Genomic DNA, 22172 nt, shown 5'->3' on the forward strand with positions numbered 1-22172 from the left:
GCACTCAATCACACCACGATGGACACCTTTGGAAAACAAGGGGTTTCAGCCCTATTGTGTCACGCTGCCACTTCACTCCTTGTCACCTCCCAGCCAGAGTGTCACTTCCCCAGGGTGGGGACCAGAACTTTGAAGAACAAGCTTCGGTGCTCAGTAAAACACATGTAAATAAATAAACCCATCCAAACACTCCCCTCGCTCCCCAGGCCACAACCTGCCCCCAGCACTTTTACTTTCCCAAGAGGTCACACCCAGGAACGCCCTTGCACAACAATGGAAGCAGAACCGGCCTCTTACTCGCCAAAATACCTACAGATCCTTTCCTGAAATCCAGCCTCCCTGTGTCACCTGGGCTGGGTGGCTCAGGAATCTTCCTATGTGAAGTTACAGACTGGCAGTTACTGGAAATGATGACCCCTTGCATTGTCTATGTTATGAGCTTGTTTTAATGAACTTTTTCCTAAATACAACTGTGATTTTTAAGTGTACATTATGTTAATTGATATAAATCTACATATTCCTAACTCAAAAGTGTACATTGTTCAGTGTAGGTTACATTAGTGGATATAAATGTACAAAATCCCAACTCCAAAGTAGATTTCTTTCAAAAATTAGGATTTTTGTGGTCACAATACAGTCTTATTCTCAAAGAATAAGATTATTCCAAACTAAGTATAGTCAAGGAAAAAACCCCCAACTATTTTCCTTCTTTTTAGGCAATTATTGGCATGGCTTTCTCTAGTTCGAAACACAAGAGGAAGGAGGACAAGGTTGTATTTGGTTGTGGGTTGGTCTCATCAATAACTCCCATCTGTGCCGTGGATACACTCGGAGCTGAATTACACCCAAGGAACAAGTCAAGCGAGACATTTTTCAAAGCAGCCCCTGCTCAGCTCAGGTCTGTTCATTAAGGTGCTGCATTGTGCTCCAGCTTGGCTTATTAGCAGTGGAAAGGTCAGAGAAAGTGAATTAATGGAAGTGCTGCGCTCTCCAACATCTGACATGCAGGAGAGGAGCCTCCCTACCTACACTTCTCCTGAAAGGTACGTTCAAATTGAGGGCATGTAGGTGGCACCTGCCAAAAGTGGCATGTGAATAACATTGGCAATTTAACAAATTCTGGGAAAATACAGAGAACTGTAAAAGCAGCAATTCAACCACTCAAAGCAAATGCTTGTGCTGAGATTACAGTTGAAAAAGCAGCTTTTTCACGGGGACAGGGGGAAGGATTTAAAGCTCTTTCCTGTAGGTCTCAGCAGGGTTTTGTGTCCAAAAACTCAAGGCCTGTTTGACACACAAAGAAGCCCAGACTCACAGTTAAGCCACCTCTACTTAACCTCTGCTGGCAGTGAAGATATAGCTTTAAAAATTAAATTTAGACTTTGTCACTTCAGTGCCGTCCAACAGAGCACAGCCCGGACACGCAGGTTTACTGCTCCCAAGGGCTGTGAAGACCCATCTCCCACACAGGTACGACAGTGTACAAGCACCATGGGATGCTCTCCAAACCCACCTCCCCTTCCCAGGCCGACCTAGGCATCAGCACAAACCCAAACTGGATCCTGTGAAACACTCCAGACAAACCTGCACCTGGAGAGCCACCCAGCTGCTTTACAGCACTCCCAAAATCTGTACTTTTTCAGGAGAAAGGGCTCCACAGCAAAAGTCAGCAAAGCCACAAACCACACAGCTCTACTTCTTTAATGCTCTATAGAATCATGGAATGGTTTGGGTTGGAAGGGACCTCAAAGCTCATCTTGTTCCACCCCTTCCATGGGCAGGGACACCTTCCACTAGACCAGGTTGCTCCAAGCCCCGTCCAACCTGGCCTGAAATACTTTCAGGGATGGGGCAGCCACAGCTTCTCTGGGCAGCCTGTGCCAGGGCCTCACCACCCTCCCAGGGAAGATTTTCTTTCCAATATCTCATCTATCCCTGCCTTTAGGCACTGGAAGGGGCTCTAAGGTCTCTCCAGAGCCTTCCCTTCTCCAGGCTGAAGAACTCCAACTCTCTCAGAATTATTAACATGGCACTAGTAATTCCACTGGCCCGTGGCTTTCCCTCCATTCTCCAGGCCCTGCTTCATAACACATCAGCTTCTCCCCCTGAAAGCCAATGTTCCCATATCCCAGGACCCCATGGAAAGCCACTCTCCTCGGCTCAGTGGTGACCAACATGCTAAAGAACAAAGACATGCTGGTGTTTTATTTTCCAACACCTCTAATCTGGAAGGGATAAGAATTGAAATACATGGAAAAAAGCCAGCAAGCTCATCAGAACACTTCTATGCAGAGAAATATCTTCCTGGTGGAATACTGAGCTCGATTCCCCTCAAAGCAGTAAAAATTGAGACCCATACACGAGCACATTTAAGAGCATTAATAGAAAAACATGGAGCATTTAAGTGAAGTCACGTTCCAGCTAAACAACGCTCCCATTATTGCAGCATCTGACTTTCCGAGGACAATTCAATCCTGGCAGCCTGGATTGTAATTGCTTTTCCACTACAGGCCTCAGCTTTACACTCGTGCCCTTCTCGGGAGGTCAGAGCACGGCTGCAGCTCGGAAAACAATTCTGCTCCGTGCTCCTCATTCATCCTTTTAATCCCACACCTGCATATTCATTAGGAACTCCCTGAAACACCACTGCCAAGGCCACCACTAAAGCTGCTGCCTGGAGAAAGCCTTGGCCCCCCTGCTTCCCTGTGAAGGTGTTGGGAACACACAGATCTCTCCAGCTGTTGGTGCTGGGGAGCAATTGAGTCACCAAACCCCAGGACAAGCCCAACGTGGTGCAGCCATTCCTGCTGCCAACAGGAAAAAGAAGATACCACTGCCCAGAAAAGTGGCTGCCCCATCCCTGGAAGTGTCCAAGGCCAGGTTGGACAGGGCTTGGAGCAACCTGGTCTAGTGGAAAGTGTCCCTCCCCATGGCAGGGGATGGAAGGAGGTGGGCTTTAAGGTCCTTCCAACTCAAACCTTTCTGTGGCTACGACAAATTTGGATTTGTTTTGAGTAAACCCTTCCAAACAGGGTCACTCAAATACACCTGAATATTGGGTAAGTTTTTGTTATCCTGCTTTTAAAAAGACAGTTTGCATTCAAAAAGCCAAACACCATTTACTTCAAACCTCAGAATTAAACATCTTCATCCCCACCTAGGAAATAAAACAGGCAGCAAGCAGCAACCAGCCTGGTTTATCACTGATGTCAGGGCTGAGCCAGGTTTTTCAGGGCCCTGTCGAGCTTCTAGGAAGGATGAAGGAGCTCCTGCACACGCTGGGAAAAGGGCTCAAACCTGATACACTGTAATTACTTAACGGCCCAGGGAGAGTCACTGATGCCTGCTCTGCTTTGTTCCACTGTGAAAAGCTTCTCCTGCTATTAATATTCACCAGGGGAAGCTGAAATAACATCTTGTCTCCACCTGAATACCTTGCAATTATTACGGACACACTAAATACGATGATTTTTACTTCCCCCCCTCAAAATCCAGGACAAAAGGCACCTTCCAGCCTGTAAAGGCACCTGATAGGGCAGGGCTGGACTTCCACATGGAGCAACTCTCCTTCACCAACAGCCTTCCTCGTGATGACAACAACTTCAACACAAATAATCCCACTGCAGCAGGAACCCAGAGGTCAGCCAAGGACCAGAGCCCCAAGGCAGGAGCCACACACTGGAGTTATACACTGGGAGCCTTCTCCATAGGATTCCTGGGCATGCTGGGGGTGACCTTGAACCCCCCCATGACATGCACCACCCAGATGAGCTCACACAGCCTTTAATCAGCTCCCAGCACATCAAACCACCAGCACTGCAGAAACACCAGCCACAACAATCCCAAAAAGCCAGCCAGAACAACCCCTTGCCTCCAGCTCCATCCACACCACCGGGACTTCCAGGACAGCACCAGCCTCTACCATGAAACAGAGGCAAAAATCTCATTTTTCCCCCTAAACTGCACTCTACAACAGCCTGTTATTTCTACATCTGCTAATGCTCTCAAAAAGTTGAATCCTAACACTGAATCAAACTGTAGTCTCAGCAGATTGGGAGGTTTCTCTGCCCAAAATGAAACGTAGGTGCCATCTGTTTCAATTAGACTAATCACAAGGAAACATAACATTGGGAAACTAATAGACTTTGGGTTTTTTCAAGACATTTTGAAAGCAAAGAGAAAGAAAGAGGACCATGATATTATTTAATACTCAGCACCACCAACAACCTGCACAGTCTGCTGGGCAAACCTGTGCTGGAACTGCCCAGGCAGGAAATTTCACTTTTATTTCACTGAAGTCAGGGAAAAACTTGATATAATCAAAATTGTCTAAAATTAAAAAGGCACCTCAGAACTACAGACAGCTCCTAAGATATTCCTGGTTAGTACCTTTTTATCATCCCATAGAATTTGCAATTTTTACCTTCAAAGTTCAGAAAATAAAGACTTTTAAAAAAGGCAAAACCAAACACTCCAACAGGGACACGAGCACTTATTAGGGAATAAACCAGAATATTTAGATAGAAATAAAGTCAATATTTACCGATTCCATAGTTGAAAGCTCTTCTTAGCAGGACATATATTAAAATCCAACAGAGGTGTGTCCCAAAAACGCTGTGTAATCTGAAAAACAGAGGAATAGGTCCATTAGAAAATTAAACCAAGGGAATTTTATTCACAACACGCATGCTGGATTTGGGTACATGAAGGTTACCAAGTACAAACACTTGCCTAATCCAGAAATAAACTCCCTGATAACAAGTCTGCACAAACAGAGGAACACAAGGAATAGTGGAAGCTCAGCCGAGCATCCATCACATTCCATAACTTTCTGATAATAGATAAAAAAAAAAAAATCACTTGTCTCAAGGTTTCTGTGACCATCTGTGTGGTTTTAGAGCCATTTTATTTACAAAAAAGGTATGTCAGGCCCCAAACTGTGAGCAGCTCATGAACCAAAGACAGGCAGAGCCAGCATGAGCTCCCACGCCAGAAATTCACCTTCCCAAACAACTCACAGAATTATCCACAACACCACCACTCTCTTCCCAAGCACACCTTTGCTCTGAATAGCAGTGAATCCACTACGAACCTCTAACTTTATTTTCCAACCAGCTGCCATTGTACTTTCAAGGATATTTTTCCAGCTACAAATTCCCAAAGTGAAATTTCCAACGCTGGGCAGGAACCAGCAGGAGCTCTCAGCACCCAAAGTGAAGGGGAATTACAGTCATTAACTGGCACACGAAAGGGTTGGCAGATTCCAAGCTCAAATCCTGCACTCCTCATGTTCCCAGGTCAGACGAGTCAGCCCAGGCTGCTCCATCCTGGAGGTCCCCCGGCTCTGCCCATGTCCCACCACCATGTCTGCTCACAAACAAATTCCCCCCCCAGGCAGAACAAGCCAGTCAGTTCCAGAGGAGAATCCCCCAAGAGTCACAGTCATTCCCTGCAGAAGGGCTGAGTTTGGAATGGCACAGCTTTGTGGGAACCTGCACAAGTCACAGGAGAAAGGAAAAATCTGAACTACAAATAAGCCTGTTTGGGGGCTGGCAGTGTGGAAGAGCAGAGCTTGGACACAGCCACATGTAAAACACTGCCTTATCCCAGAAAAACCGGAGCTTCTGCTACACTTCCACAGAGAAACAGGTCAGGAAAGGAACTTTTTGCAAAGAAATAAGCTGCTGATGCACTGCAGGTCCAACTGCTAAAGCCCAGCTCCGGAGGAGAGCAGCAGTACCTGAGGCACTGGGAGCACTGGGCCTTCTCCAGTCCAACTGCAGGTACTCTGCCCTGTACAAAGAGGTGAAAGGGTGAACTCCAAGCTCCACATCCTGCTCATGCCAAATTCCCCAAAATCCCACATCCCATCTCTAGACACTGCAAACCACACCGAGGGCACACAGTGACCAACCCCTGCTCCAGCTGACAGTGGGAAAATCTGGATTTCTCCCAAATTACCCTTCCTTCCAAAAACAGAAGTGCTAAACCCCAATTTTTTACTCAAAAACTCACATATATAAAGTTACAAGTGGGGAACTACAAAGTACAAAACACTTCAGCTTTTGTTTGCTCCACTTCCAGCTGCCCCTTTCCAAGGGCTAAAGATTCCCCAGCTCCAAGACCACCATATCCTTGGACCTCCACGTGCTGATGGTCTTCCTCCTCTCATACTCACTGAGAACACTCAGCTTCTTGTGTTCTTTCCCCAAATGCTCCCACAGAATCATTTAGGCTGGAAAAGACCTCTGAGATCATCGAGCCCAACCTTTAACCCAACACCACATTGTCAACCACAGCACGGCACTGAGCACTCTCACATCCACGTTTTCACTGTGGGGATCCAACCACTGCTTTTAAACCTTGTTGTATCTATTATTCCTCTTCCAAATTCCATCTGCACAACTTCCAGGCTCAGCTCCCTCACATCACGCTCTGGAGCCCGACACTTCTTTAAACAGCATCAGATTTAGTTCCCCATAACATTATCACACTGGGACTGGCCTTGCAGAGCAGGTGACAATTTTATACTTTATTGCTGCTCATCACCTTACAACTTCTGATTTAGCTGGATTTGGACATCTGCCTTCCAAGAATTACCCAGGAGAGACCCCAAGGCCAGCCAGGACAGACACACAGTGGAAGAGATAAGGAACCCCCGGAGAGCCTTGTTTGTTTTGGTAATCTTTCACTCCCCAACGAAGAGCCAAAGGGAGGATGTCCAGATGAGCAACACAGCTGCATCCAGGGCAGAGCTGCTTCCAGCTGAGCCAAGGGAAGTCTTTGGAACCTCAGTGAAAAGGAGCAGGCCAATATAAACCCAAAAACCCAGAGGAACACATACAGGCACACAGTCCTGACTCAAATAAAGGAATCCCGCTGCAGGTAAACTTCTCCAGACAAGCAAAGAAAGTTTTTTGACATTTTTCTTTGAGAAGAGCAGGAGATACATGGCTACCTCATGGATTTCTCCGTGGCCAGGGAGTCCTGAAGCACTAAGGGATCCCCTGACACCAACTGCAGCCCTATGGAGCACAATAATACTTGCACAGCAACTTTTCCAGCAGGATTCCCCTTCTCATTAGTGCTGCTTTGGGGCAAGAAGTTGTTTTTGGATTCAAAGTCAGACTTGCATCAATTCAGATTTTCTGGTGATCCAGAACTAAGCAGCATAACAGGATTTCAGGATGAGATTTAGATTCTGGTTGAGACTAACTTCCGAATGGAAAAAATCTCCAGGGACTAGGAGAGCCTTTTTCCACAGCACTCATCTGCTTCCCTCACAATAATTCCACAAAGAGACAGAATTTCAATGAGGCAGCTCTCCGAGGGCTCCAGTGAAAATATACTCAGGGGAGCACATGGGACACCACGGAGCTCCTGCACTCAGATAAGCTCCATTTCCTCCAACACAGAATCAAGAGGGATCACGAACAACAAATTTGGAGGGAGGGGAAATCCAGAAGTGTTTTTCAATGCACTTCATAGGCGTGTTCAGCACAGCTTTGTGCCTGCCTGACCACACTGAGACAGCACAGTCAGAGCTTTCACCTGCTGGAATGGGGAAAAGAGTTGTTTCCAAGAAATCCCCATAAATTTGAGATAAATATCCAGCTGCAGTGCCCTCCAGCCTATCAGCAGCTCCCAGCCCAGCCATCTCCAGGCACACACACAAACTGTCATGTTCCACAGCCACTCTCGCCCTTTACGGAGAGATTCCCAGCAACAGGGTAAGCTCCAGGAGCTGCCTTTCACTATAGTTTCCAAATATTTCCACAGCAATCACATCCCAACTATGCTCAAACAGTGCCAATTACTCAAGTGAAAAGCCAAAGCACAGAGAGAATTCCACTAGTCCTCAAAAAAACCTCTCAGTGTTTGAATGTGACAAAATCGTACCATCAAATAAAATTTAATTTGATGGCTTTCATAACTGAAGTAGGTGATATATTCTCAGTCTTAAAGTTCCTTTATTTTGCCCTGAAAATAATAGGTATGCTGAGATCTACAGTTTTTAAAGCTCCTGTCATCTGTGCCACTTGATAAAAAATACAAAATAACCTGGTACTGTCCCCAAAAACACAGATCAAGACACTGGTGTGGGTGAAAAGCCCAAGGGTCAATTTCTCCCACTGTAACAAGCATGAAAGAAGACGTGATTCCTGTGGAACTAAATTGATCTTTCAATGTTTTAACTGAAAGTCTCACACGGACAACACAGACTACAAGGAACTGGGGGTCGACAGAAGCCTAAATTCAGGAATGACCAAGCTGCCTGGAGACCTCCAGTGAACTAAGAGAGGTCAGGATCTGTGACGACAAATCACAGAATTCCAGAATGGTTTCGGTTGGAAGGGCCTCAAAGCTAATCTCATTCCAGCCCCTGCCATGGGCAGGGACACCTCCAAGCCCCATCCAACTCGCAGGGATGGGGCAGCCACTGCTCCTCTGAGCAACCTGTGCCAGGGCCTCACCACAATAAGTAGTTTTAACATGTTTCACATATTCCTCAATATCTGTGCAAAACAAAAAAAGGCAGTTAAACCCTTTTATATCGTAAATGTTTGAATTTCATTAAGCTAAAAAACTAATTATCCGCAGAAGCTGAACATTTCACAGAGTTTAGCCCTTGTAAGCACACAAGATGCAGCTGAGCAGTGAACTCTGAATTGCTGGACATACCAACATCACTACTGGTTATCTGGTCTCTTCATACCAGATATTTAAAGTTTGCTACCATGACACAGGATATCTTAGAATCATCAACCTCTAAAACTACCTATTGTTTTTCCTGGAAAGATCCACAAAAGCAGCCTGAAAGGTACTTGGCAGAGTAAAAACCTGGGGCTGTCAGAAGAGCCCCAGCTCCAAAACCCTGCAGGAACTTGGAGATGTGGCTGAACTTGTGATGTGGCACAGTAGCCAAACAAGCCCCAATAGCTTCCACTGAACCAGACTTTTCAATTCTGTGCACACAATTAGGAGTGCTGGAAACACAGGAGCACGTTCCCTCTTCTCCTCCTTCACTCTGACCACCCTTCTGTGGCTTCTCCGAGGAGTGGAAAGTCCTAAGTCAAAACAGAGCTGCTGGGACTGCTCTGAGCAGCCTTGGGCTGCAGCTCAAGGCTGCACCAGCAACCACCGACAAGACCAGGGCTGAGGACACTGTTTGCCATGATTTAGTCTGCCCAAGCTAAAAAAAACCCTCCTCTTGTTTTAATAATGGTAAATGCCTTAAAGGTTGTGCACTGTTATCCCAGAATCATTAAGGTTGAAAAAGCCCTCCAAGACAATCCAGTCCAACCTGTGACTGATCTCCACTTTGTCACCCAGCCCAGAACACTAACTGCCACATCCAGGCGTTCCATGGACACCTCCAGGGATGGGGACTCCACCACCTCCCTGGGCAGCCCCTTCCAATGCCTGACAGCCCTCTCTCTCCATGAGGAAATTCTTCCTGAAATCCATCAGCAAATGGATAAAGAAGTCTTAACTACACAAGCAGCACCTGCCTAACAAAAGCAATAACTTCCATCAAGTGGCCTCTCTGTCACAAACAGAAGTAAGAAAAAGGTCGAAACACCCAAAAATAATTGTCCACCACCCCTTCAGCAGCCCAGGGAGCTACAGGCACCCCTGTCTGTCAGCTCCAATGCTCCATATAATCTCCCAGACCTTGCAATTTTTCATTTTCAGAGCTCCAGTATGAAATGTAATTCCCTAAGACTGCTAGGTCCTTCCAGCCTGGTTGAATCTCTTCCAAAAAGGTGCATCATCAGGCTCATTTCTTTATTACGTGACCTGCACGTGCAAAGCAAAGATGCTCTGTCTGGCTTTGGGAGAACACATCATTACTACTGGGACACAGGAAAATGAAGATCCACATTAACTCGTGAGAACATGCTCTCAAAAAACCCCTCAGCACAGACCAGCAGCAGCAGATCTGCTCTCAAACCACCTGAACTGGTTCGCCAGCCAGCCAGAAACTTCATCACCATCTACAGAACCCTCAAGCTGTTTATTTTAGTGTAGCGTAAGCTCTTAATTCCTAAGCCATTTGGAAAACACAGGATGCACAGTGGTGTGGATATTCCAAGCAGAACTGATCCATGATCAGGTTTAGTTCACACAAAAACAAGAACAAAATGTGACCTCTGTATCCTGAAAATTTGCTGAGCCCCACCAGAGAAGTAGTAAATATCCAACCCAATTATTTCAGTCAGACACAAAGACAGCATGAATAACAAAGCTTATGTACTGCAGCATACACAGACATGTAAAATTCAGGGCATAACAGTTGAAAATCAAATATTATCCAGGAAAAGACTTCCAGGTCCACACAGAAACCAGTACACACACAAAGTTCAAGTAAAAGGTAGAAGGATCAGACAACAAATGCTCTTCCTGGGCATAAAACCAAGAAAGAATAAAGGAAAACTAGTGAGGAATAAAGCAAATAAAGTCAACAGCATGAGCAGTAAGATTCCCAGATGCTGACAATTAGAAAGGTTTATGGGAAAACTAAAATTAATCAAGTATTAGAAAATACATATATTCAATAGCTACAGAATATAAGTTTTCAGCAAAAACCTGCCTGGAGATTACTTAACTCCTGCCCATAGGTACCTGTAGAAGAATTGCTAGGATTCAGCCAGCAAACAAATGGAGGTGCCAGGTTTCCAGCTTATGTTTGCCCAAAACCTGTCTGTACTTCAAATAACCCCAGTGACCCAGGGGAATTTCTCCCATTTGAGCTCTGAAAGATGCAGGGTGAAGCACAAACTGACTCACCAAAGGGGACACTCAGAGGTGAGTTCAGAACACAGACACAACTAGTGCCCATCTCTGAGAGCTCAAAAACCCTACTGTGCCCTTTTGCCAGGCTAGAAAATCCTGAAGCTCCAATTTGTCCTAATTAATCATAGAATCGTGGAATGGTTTGGGTTGGAAGGGACCTTAAAGCTCATCCAGTTCCACCCCCTGCCATGGGCAGGCACACCTTCCACTAGACCAGGTTGCTTCAACCTCTGTCCAACCCAGCCTTGAACAGTTCCAGGGATGGGGATTGAGCTCCAAGATGTTGGCCTTCACCAACCCAATAAAGGCAAGAAGGATGTTCTCTGGAATTAGAGCCATAATTTAAACTGTGGTCATAGCTGCCGTCACAGTCCACGTACCTTCTCCTTTCCATTCCTCCTAAATACAAGTCTGAGGTGGGACAAACACATCCTTCCTGTCTCCAGAGTGAACCTCTTCCCGTGACTTCACCATAAAATTCGACTCAATTCCCTCTGTACATTCTCCTAAGGGAAGGAGGAGGGTAAACGATGCTACTGATCCAGGACAAGCTCCCCTTTATTTAAAATATGAATCTGCATTTCTTCCTCCATGCTCAATTTTAACACATTGAGAAAATACAGACCATTTTTCAGAAGAGTGACAAACACATCTGTCACCTCTGCAGTCCCAGAGATTTGCATCCGTGCAATTTGGTGGCAAATTGGATACAGGTTACTATTAATACCTGAACTATTTCCTTTCCTGTCTGAATGCTGATTGGTGAAAAGGATGCAAACATCCCATTTTAAAGCACACTAATTAGCCAAGGAGGAGTCAAGGAAGTCACTGTTCAGCCTTCAAGAACAGACACAGCCTCCCTCAAAGAGGAAAAACACAGCAAACTTATCCACAGAGTGGATTCTGAATAGTGGAATAAAACCTCCCCAGCCAAGAAAAACGTGTGGCCACACAAACATTACAATCAGACACTTCAACACCCTAGACATAGGTTTTTTAGGAATACGCAGGTGTCACTCAGAGCCCACACCCAGGTACATATAAGGATCAGACACCATTCCCTGTCACAATCCAAGACAATCCAGGAGGTCCGCAGAAAGCAACATGAAAAATGTAATTGTAGAATGTGCTCAAGTCTTCAGTTCCCAACTTACAAGTGCCTTACAACCACCTCAAATTACACAGCAAGGAAAGAGCTGAAAGGAAGCACCTCCTTGATTTCCACATGGCATCCCTCCCCTATTGTCTGGGGCCTGGCAAGTTGAGGTCAGAATAAAAAGATTCCTTAAAAATCCCACATACATTGAAAGCACCTAAAGCTTCAACTGATTTTTTTTCCCCTTCTATTCTATGCCCTGAACAGGTTTAAGTAGCAGTTGTCATCACTAAAGAAGCTGCTCCCCTCCCACTTTCCATTCTCCTGAGAAAGGAGCACCCTGGCAGCACCAGGTCCAGGTGAGAAAGAGCTGCTGCTGTTTAGCTTAGGTATAGAAATCCAATCTGGAAAAGGGTGTGAGGAGGGCACAGGCCACCTCAGCCACATGGGCTCACAGAGCATTGCTGAATAATAAAACAAGGAAACATAATAATAAAATAAGGAACTAGAACGTGTCTGTGCTAGCAAATGTGCCCCAGCCCTTCAGAGGGGCTCGAGGGATGTGGGTTCCCAAAGAGGGAAGGCTCTGGCCCTGCTCAGCTGCTGGATCCCAGCTTCTCCCTTGGGCCACTCCAGAGCTTGTCCATAAATCAGCTTAACCTGCCAGACCAGCAGAAAACCTCCTCATCTTCCTCTTCCCACTGCTCTCCCGGCTCCGAAGGGGCTGGATTGGCTCCTGCCCCCCAGCTGGAAGGGTGGGGGAGCCTCACCACCCCCAGCAGCGCAACCCCGCTCCGGCTGTGCCACGAAACCGCGCCCCAGGAAAATCCACAAACACCCGGAGAAAGGGCACATCCCTCCCTTCCAACACGGGGCCGTCCAAACAAACAGCACAGAGGGTGGCAAGGAAAGCGCTCAGAGGACAAAAGGACAGAGTCAGGATTAAACCCAGTCCCTTGATCCCCGGCCAAATGGCCGACCCATAAGCCCACGCAACCTCCAGAGCCAACTTAAAATCCTGAGTGTGCTATACTTTAGGTTATAAAATCATATTTAGACACACATTTCAAGTGTTCTTTGCTCTGCTGGTGGCTAAAAACAATGCCTTTGTCATCAAATCTTGCTCCAGCACGCTGACGTGACGTTTTTAACTCAGGAAATAAGATAATTATGGTTCAAGGTAAACAACTACAACTGTGCATCATAAACAGTTTCTAATTTTAAGCCTGAGTCCCTCTAATGCCATCCATATTTTAAAGACAGTTTCCTTACAAATGGTTGAGGTTGTCTGAGCAGCTTGTGACTGAGTCTGTGCTGATGAGCAGCAGGTCCTGGGAAAACAGGGACTGGTGGAGCAGGTAAAAGTCCAACAGACACAGCAAGTGAGCTCCAGTGTCAACATCATGGAATGGGTTGGGTTGGAAGGGACATCAAAGCTCATCTTGTTCCACCCCTTGCCATGGGCAGGGACACCTTCCACTTGACCAGGTTGCTCCAAGCCCCATCCAGCCTGGCCTGGAACACTTCCAGGGATGAGGCAGACAGAGCCTCTCTGGGCAACGTGTGCCAGGGCCTCACCACCCTCACAGGGAAGAATTTCCTCCTAATATCTAATATGAATCTCCCCTTCTTTTTGTTTAAAGCCATCCCATTATGTCTTGTCCCTCCAGGCTCTTGTCCAAAGTCCCTCTCCAGCTCTCTTTGAGCCTCTTTAGGCACTGGAAGGGGCTCTAAGGTCTGCCCAGAACCTTCTCTTCTCCAGGTTGAACAAGCCCGGCTCCCTCAGCCTGTCAAGGTATGCCAAACATCAAAGGAGGAAAATACACTCTGAATCTTAAATAGCTGGAGAGGCAAAAGCTGCGTCTCCTGGAACACACAGAAAACAAAGTGCCGGGACCGGAGAGCTCCACACACTTACGCAACCCCTGCTGCAAGTCATTGTGGATCCCAGACCTCAAACGCCCCACTGCAGCTTCCCACTGGCACAAACAGCAGCAATTCAAGTTGTAACTCGCTGGAGAGCTTCAGCTACTGAGTTGTTCAACACCAGGTAGCAAACGTTCCTCCAGCCCACAACGCTGTGTCTGAACTGGCCCTGCTGCTGCCCTAAAACATTCCCCAAAGTTACCTGGAAACAAAGGCTGACAATAAACAGCGGCGTCACAGCTGAGCCTGCAGCCAGAAACACTGCAGCACATCATGGGAACGTGTCTGGAGCTCCAGTGAGGATCGAGGGCACGAGCTGTCTGCTTCGGGATGAGTCATTGCACTCAGAGGTAGCAATAACTCCAGGACTGCTCTGAGGTGTTATCCTGGCAGGCTCCCATTCCTCCTCATCCCAGGAAAACATGTTAAATTACAACCAAACGAACCAAAATCCAACTCAAATCCCAGTGTCCTTACACAGCTGTGCCAGAAGAGCTAGGAGTGGTCAGAACTATCCCAGCAGTGGGAACGCGGCCGCTCCTGCAGGAGACGGAATGGCGAAGAGAAATCACGTGGTGGAGCCTGTGCAGCCTGGGAGAGCTCGCTCCTCCAAAACTTTTCCTCATTAAACAATTCCAAACCACCCCACCCCATTGCTGCTATTGTTGTCAGAGAGGGAATTCCAAGCAGAACAATGATTTCCACGACATTTTGCTGCTGGAAGAAGAAAACTGGTAACACTGCACAGCAAAAATACAGTTTCCACAGCAGTTCATCCAGTACAAGTCTCCTTCCTAAAGGGAACAGATTAACGTGCCTCAAATCCACTGTGCAGCAGGGATGTATTTTTAGATCAAGCCATCCAAAGGCAGTGATGTGGTGGAAGCCTCCCAGGCTGGAGTTGGCCATCTCTCCGCACCCTGGAGAGGGCAGCTCATTAAGAGGCTGCTCTGAGCAGAAGGAAACAATTCACCCACTCCCTGAAGAAATCCCTCTTCCTACGACAAGGCAGCTCCTCTGAACGCTCCAGAGCCCCACAGCTCATCTTGATTTGCACCGTTTTTTGGGAACAGCCACATGTTAGAAGTGCTCTTCCTTCCCCCATCTCCCCAACAATTAATGGAGTCAAATTCAACACTGTGTTCACAGCAGGACATGGCATGTAGAGTGGCTCAAAGTCAACCCAGGGATCATGAAAATGACAGTTTGGCTTTATAATGCTTTATCTGCAATTAACACTTTTCTATAACTTCTGATAAAGTAAAGCACGAGCTGCCATCTGAACCCAAACGCAAATAAGTGAACCCTAAAAATAGCATGGAATCATGGAATGGTTTGGGTTGGAAGGACTTGAACCATATCAGGCACCTCTGCCTTCATTCCCACACAATGCCGTTCCTGTGATACTGGAAATACCAACTCAACTTCAGCTCCAAAAATTGCTTCCTAATATTTTCTCATGCTGTTCCATATTTTAACAACTCTCACATAAAATGTCTTCAGATTATAAAGCATTTGGTTACATACACTTGGTTTTCAGGTAGCTGGAGTTAAGCAAAAACAAAATAAAATGCATATAAACCTATGAATTACAGAAAGTGTTTGTAATTTCACAAATTGCCAGGAATTCTGACTGTCTCATCCTTAGTTTAGATCTTCAGAGTCCCATCTTTAGAGTTTAGAGACGGCACTGCCAGAACACAGAAGGCATCACCTACCCCTCTGCAGAGGTGAATTTGGGTATCCCAAACATGTCACTGAGCAACACAAATGTTCAATCTGGACCATTTATGGAATAACAGATAGAAAAAAGAGGAAAAATAAAAATAATGGAGGAAAAATGCAAAAAGTCTATACAAGACCCAAAGTCCATACACAACCCAAAAGTCCTGAGCAGAACCTAGCAATTTTTCAGACTTTTATTAAAATTAGCTGTTGTGAAGCACATTTGCCCCTTATGAATAGCAAAAGAGCACCAACATCACCCAGTGAAAGACATACAGAAGGGGCCAGAGGTGAATAGGGTTCCTCCATACCCACAGCACACACAGAACTGAGTTTATACACCTCAAAACCAGCTCATTTCTAATACAGTGTTCACGGAAGGCAAAATTACTCAAATCTGGTGTGTAGATCTAAGGAAAATCAAGCTTTGCTTTAGCCCTGCCTCCCCTCCCAAGCCCTTCCTCCTCTGAATGCCTTAAATAGGATGTTACACTACTTGTTTATACGCCATTACAGAAAGACATGCTGGGTTTCTTCATCCTGCATTACAGAACAAAATGTTACCCAATTCCTTCTGTAAAGCACCAAGAAATAACTGTGAGACCATATGCATGGGGAAGCATCCACGTGCTGGAGTAATCTGGCCTTACATAACCGGCCATGGGCATCTGACCACAACCAGCAAAGAAAGGGCCAAAAAACAATCTAAAACCCAGCTAAAAATTCATTTTGAGGGTTCTCATTCAGGAGACAAACGAAATTCATACTTTATACAATCTGAGGTGAGGTTTCTGTCATGAAAATACACAGAGCAGAGAATCCTGGGTGGTTGGTTTTCTCTCCTTGAGTTCATCCCCAAAGCAAGAATGAATCACTTGCTAATTGGTGAGTTCAGTTTGAACCAATGCCACCGTGATTCTTATCTCAGTAGCTGGAAGGCAGCTCCTTCCAAGGATTCAACAAGCTAGTGGACATGGACAAAGGCAGAGATCATTCTCAGTGCATCCTAAAATGTCAGGAATCTGAGCACTGATAATCCTGGAGATCACAGAATCCACTGGCCAATGTGGCCACAGGTCCACTGCCCTGGACCTGTGGCCACATTGTGGCTAGTACAGGCCAGGCGCCACTGGCCTTCTGGGTCACGTCGATGGGACAGTCACCAGGAATACAGCATCTCTGCCAGACGTGCCACTGCTGCCCTGCCCTTGCAAGGGAGGCATCTCCTGCCCTGGGATCCCTCTGCAACTAAGGTCAGGCCAGTGGCTGCTGCTGCTCCAGAGCTGCCGCTGCCATCAGAGACCCAGGGTAGAAGGAGTCATCACCGTGGTGCAGCGATTCCGGAGATGTCTCATCACTTGGCTGCGGCTGGGAGGGAGGTGGAGAGAGCGAGAAGGTCCCCCCTGAGCCTCCTTTTCCCCAGGCTGAGCCCCCACAGCTCCCTCAGCAGCTCCCAGTGCTCCAGACCCTTCCCCAGCTCTGTTCTCTTCTCTGGACAAGTTGTGTTGGGCTCAGCTCAGAACACCAGCCTTGGACAAGGCAGTCAAAAACAGAAGGTGCAAAACAGACCCAAAATCCACAGACAACAAATGTAATAAAATCCATCTTCACCCCCTTTCCACCTGCTGGCAGCCAAAAGCAAACGCAAAAGCACAGACACATTACTATGAAAAGCAAGTCAACTTCTTGCACAAGGATAAGGATAACAAATGTTTCACTGCTCTGTTTCAAACGTTTCAGATCTTAAACTGAGCCAAGGAAAGAGTGTTACCAGTTAAGCTATTCCGGCAAATGAAATGAAAATTGAAAATCAAGTCTAACTGCCATTAAATTTAAATATATCTCAATTCCACAATCACAGGACATAGTTCTTATGACAAAACTTCTGCAGAAGGAAAAAGCACCCTTGATAAGTCTGGATATTAAGCTGAGGTACCACGGGCATCTCACGGTTTATCTAAATGAAGTGTCTCCTGCAAACAGCCCTGGTTCCTCCGGTGGAAGCTGCAGCATGATTAACAGAGGTCCATTAGAGAGGCAATCCATAACCTGGCTCCTGTGAGGAGTCCTTGCCACATCCGTCTGCGTTTCCGTGGCAACCAGGCAGGAAAATATAAAGCAAATTACAGTTAAATGAAAATTATTCTCCATGACAATATATGTTAATGCGGGAACATTTGCGAGGCCATTCCAGATAAAATGTTTACATTCACACATGTGTCTACAAAAATAAATAAAAGGCAGCTGGAGCAGCTAATGGGTCATCCAAAGAGAGGGATCAGAGTCTTTCCCCCCCCACAAGTTTTAATGTATTCAGAATAAAATTCTTCAAGATGAGAGAATGGGATACAACCCACTCTACCCAAGGTATGTGTCCATTTCTATAAAAAAAAATTTCTTTAAGGAACAGCTTTTCAGAAGATCTCAAATGCACTTTTTGAATGCTGTGAGCCTTTAATTTTCCTATATGCAAACAAAGGGCACATTTATACCTCCCTATCTCAGCAGAAAATGGTTTAAAGGAGGGGTTAAGTTTACAGAGATCTGATTGAAACTGGAATAGTGACTTATTTTAATCAGTTATAACTCACTGAAAACTGGGAAGTGTTTTATACTTCAGAATTTGGAGTGGTGACTCCACAGCTAGGAGAACTTTATACCCCTCCACAGGTCACTGAAATGGTTTCAGAAAAGGCCACAATTAAGGTTGTACAAGGCGATCCTACTCTCCCACTGTCATCACTTCGCCTGAACAGCCTTTTTTTAGGGAATATATCTCAGTTTTTGAACATTTTAGGGAGCATGAGGGAAGTTAATTGGAATGAGACTCATCAAGATGCAGTCACTTGGTTATTTTTTTAACTCCCTTGGCTCATACCCCAAAGAAAAGCCCAAAGAAAGAAAGGTTATAAAGTGACTTACAGTCTCTGCCACTGAAGCGCCACGTTTTAAGAAGAGTTTAAAATACTGCCCTGGAAAACAGCCCCCCCTCAGCTGCCTTCCACGGCTGCCCTGCCAAGTTCCTTTCCCATGGAAATGCTCTGCCTGTTCCACGAGTAACACAGGTGCAGGTTTCTTAGGAAGCCCCAGAAAGAGCACAAGGCACTTTTTGAAGCTGTTTGGGAGAGCTGGGAGCACAGAGAAGGGCATTCACTGCGCTGGCACATCTGAGCCCTCTCCGTGCACGCTCCCACTGACCTCTGCATCTGCCTCCTGCCTCCGCCTACGGAACAATGCTCGGATCAGGAGGATCGTAACTTTTTATGACAGTGGGAAAACTGCAATCTTCTCCACGAGTTCACTCCACCCTGCACATAAAACTGCTCATAGGTTCAACCATAAAGCAAACTCCCTCCTTTGAAGTTCCACTCGGAGCCCCGCGCACGTTGTAAAGCTGAGCTGGAACAAGGCGGCGCATTAAGGTTTTACATAACCAGCCTCGTGGAAAGCATCGCTCCCGAATCATCCCCAGCCACTGTTGACAAAAGCAAGTCAGGTCAGGGAGTATCTGGGTAACAAAACTCCTCACAGGTGAGCTCAGGTTACCCACAAACAGCAGAGTCACACACCACCCAATATATTCCAGCCGTGCTCCACTTTCCCTGAGGATCACTTGCTGCAGAGCCCACAGCAGCATTCCCATTATCACTCCAGCTCATTTAGTCACTGATCCATGGCTCCTTCCACCTTTCCCTCCATAGGATGTGGAGGATATCACCAAATAGGGTTGGAAGGGACCTTTGGAGATCACCCAGTCCAAACCCCCTGACAAGGCAGGGTGGCCTGGAGTAGGTGACACAGGAATGTGTCTGGGTGGGTTTGGAATATCTCCAGGGAGGAAGACTCCACACCCTCTGTTCCAGAGCTCTGCCACCCTTCATGGAAAGAAGTTCTTCTTCATGTTGAGGTGGAACTTCTTGTGGTTTAATTTATGTACCTCCATACAAGGCACAGAAAACAGCAACAAACATCAGACTAATAAACACAACTAAACCCTGCCATTCAAAGCCCAGCAGCAGTTGCTAGGATCCTCTGCAAACCTCGCTAATTGCTGGGATTGGGTTTCCAGGGAAGCTCCTCGCTGCAGCGGTGGAGGGGCTGAATGTTGTTTTCACAAAAGAACTTGTAAAACCCCAGGCTGCACGTCTGCAACAGCCAGGATTTATATTCCAGGCACAAATCAGATTATGCTCCACACACTGCGCTCACAAGGCTCTGAGCAGGTGAATCCCACCAGGCCGAGAGGCCTTCCCGGACACCCAGGCTCCACGGTCGGATTTCCCTGTGCTCCCTGATGGGCTCCCCATCCCGTTGCAGGGAACTGCCTGACTGTGTCAAATGCCTCCACATCAGAGAAGTAATTTTCCCTATAAACATAAGCAAATGCACACTAACATGGAGTCAGATTCCCAGGAAAACCAGGCCTCCTGCAGCTTTCCTGCAGGGAAAAGGGCAGGAGATTCAGGGACACCAGGCTGCTGGGCAGCACTACTGGTAACCTCATGGAAGAGCTCTGTCGAACAAATACAGGATGAATCCATAATACAGGAGAGATTCCAAGAGCAGATCCAAGCAGGAACAGTTAAGTGGTGAGGGAGATGCAGGAGAGGGAAGGAGCTGCTCCCTGTAAGCGCACAGCACAGCACAGCATCCCTAACATCCCTGCCAGCAATACCCATGCCCAGGGATCCTTCACTTCAACACAGCTTCACTCCTTTCCCAAGTACTTCCCTGCCGCCATGGAAAAAGAAGGCCCAGCTCTCCAGAAGGAGAGGAAGACGCAGGATGATCTCAGAGAGAAGGAGAAAGGCAGGAACAGACGGGAAGGAACATCAAAAGGCAGACAGGCTAAAATTAGAGACAAGAATCCTGCATGAGGAGGACCAAGGCAAGTGCAGAATCTCCATCAGATGAGGCTCCTGGGAAGGGGGAGGGATGGCCAGGAGGGAGAGGAAACATCCTGGTGGGTGAAGCAGGGGAAGCTTACAGACAGAGCACGCTGCAGAAGGAAATTAAATCCAGTGCTTAAGACTACAACCTCTAGCTCCCTAACCAAGAAGCACACTCAGCACACCAGGAAAGAGCCACAGAGTTGCCTCCTCGTCTGATCCCTTCCCCCCGGATGAAGGATAACTCAAAGGAATTCAGCTCTCACCACAGAACCAGTTTAACACCCCAGTGCCAGCACTGATCACAGGGGAAGGGAATTGAATTCACTGCCGTCACCCACAACAGAGCAGCTGAGTAACACAGGCACCTCAGATCCCCGTCAGAGAGCCAGAAACCTTCTGGGCTGCTGGAAAAATGGAAACAGCAAACAGCTCAAAGCCCGGGAGAGCCACCACACAGGACCCCGACGCGTGCCAGGACAGGCCACAGCAAGGAGGGAGGCTGGAGAACACAGAGCCCTTATCAGGGAGCCTAATTCCAAAAACTAGCATGTTCCCCACGTCCTTCTGAGCTGGTGGGACAGGAAACCACCCAAACATTCAAGGAGAACAGATTTTCATCTTCAAACCTGTGCACTCAACCCTTGGACTGCTCAAAAGGTGAAGTTCTAGACACAAAATCCCCAGACTTGCTCATTACAGCCCACGGTCCAGCTCAGATAAATGGATCTGCCTATGCTGAGCTGCAAGATGAAACCAAGGAGCTTGGGGTGAGCAGCAGCCAAACACTGTAACCAGAGCACCCTGGGGTATTTAAACCCCCAGAGCACAGCCAAGAGTAGGATGTCTGTGTGTCCCCCCACTCACACATCCCTTCCCTGCATTACCTACATCTCTTTCCAGCTTTGCCATGGCTAATCCCATCCATCCACCCAAAGATATATGGATATATTTATAGGCAGGCTTACATCTCCAGTCCACCCCAGGCCTGACGCAATCGCAGGACGCCAGTCGGCGCAGCAAGAGCTGTGTTGTCATTACGACAACGCTGACATTTCACAATCTGCAGCAACCACCCTCCTGCAGAACGTGGAAAACACCAGTCCCGGAGTGTAAAGTCTATCCCAAAGATTACTCCTTCCCAAGGGATCTGGTCACTGCCACAGTCAGCAGGATCTCAGCCCTGCCACCTCCTCCCTGTAGCAGCTATCAGGAGACCATTCCCAACGGAGAACTTCTTGGAACTTTATCTTGGCTGCCCCTGGACCTCGCCAGTCTGCAGAAACCCAGCTACTTACCAGTCATTTGGAGCTCCTGGTACAACTTGTTTACACAGTGCAGGTCACAGGATCGGCTGGAAGGTGTAAGCAGGATATAGTTTTTATGGCTCTGAACTCCTGCCCAGATAAGCCGATAAGGCTGCACTGGGGGCGGGGAGCACTTTCATGTGTGCGTGAGTCGAAAGGAAGAGGCACCATGAACTGCAGTCAAGCAGTTGGTGCTTAATAATGAAGCTTCCATTCACCTCTAAAGCTATTTAATGCCTTTTTTCACAGTTCCTAATTACACATCCTTTCATTTCACATCCAGATATTGAGGGCAGCACTGTATTTCCAAGCCCAGCTCTCCAGCCTCCGGCTGCAAAGCCTTCAGGGACACACTGCCTCCAGATCATGGTGAATTTTTTAGAGGGTAACATCTCCCTTCTCAACTCTCTCTCTCTCTCTCTGATTCTTCCC

At 46.9% G+C, this 22172-nt stretch overlaps 1 protein-coding gene across 3 annotated transcripts in view; it reads right to left on the reverse strand.

Annotated features, from left to right (window-relative positions):
- Positions 1-22172, reverse strand: part of ANKRD11 (ankyrin repeat domain 11) — a 134287-nt gene that overhangs the window by 105558 nt on the left and 6557 nt on the right. Inside the window, exons 1-2 of one of the 3 annotated variants that reach the window (XM_017816186.1) lie at positions 21732-21749; positions 4544-4623 (exon numbers count right to left, since the gene is read on the reverse strand). The gene's annotated coding sequence lies outside the window, so the exon portion shown is untranslated. Of the gene's footprint in view, positions 1-4543; positions 4624-21401; positions 21420-21731; positions 21750-22172 lie in introns of those variants that run through there. The other 2 variants (XM_017816185.1, XM_017816184.1) reach the window with 2 other exon arrangements.

Source organism: Lepidothrix coronata, unplaced genomic scaffold (assembly GCF_001604755.1).
Source record: "Lepidothrix coronata isolate B3197 unplaced genomic scaffold, Lepidothrix_coronata-1.0 Scaffold54, whole genome shotgun sequence".
NCBI lineage: Eukaryota > Metazoa > Chordata > Aves > Passeriformes > Pipridae > Lepidothrix > Lepidothrix coronata.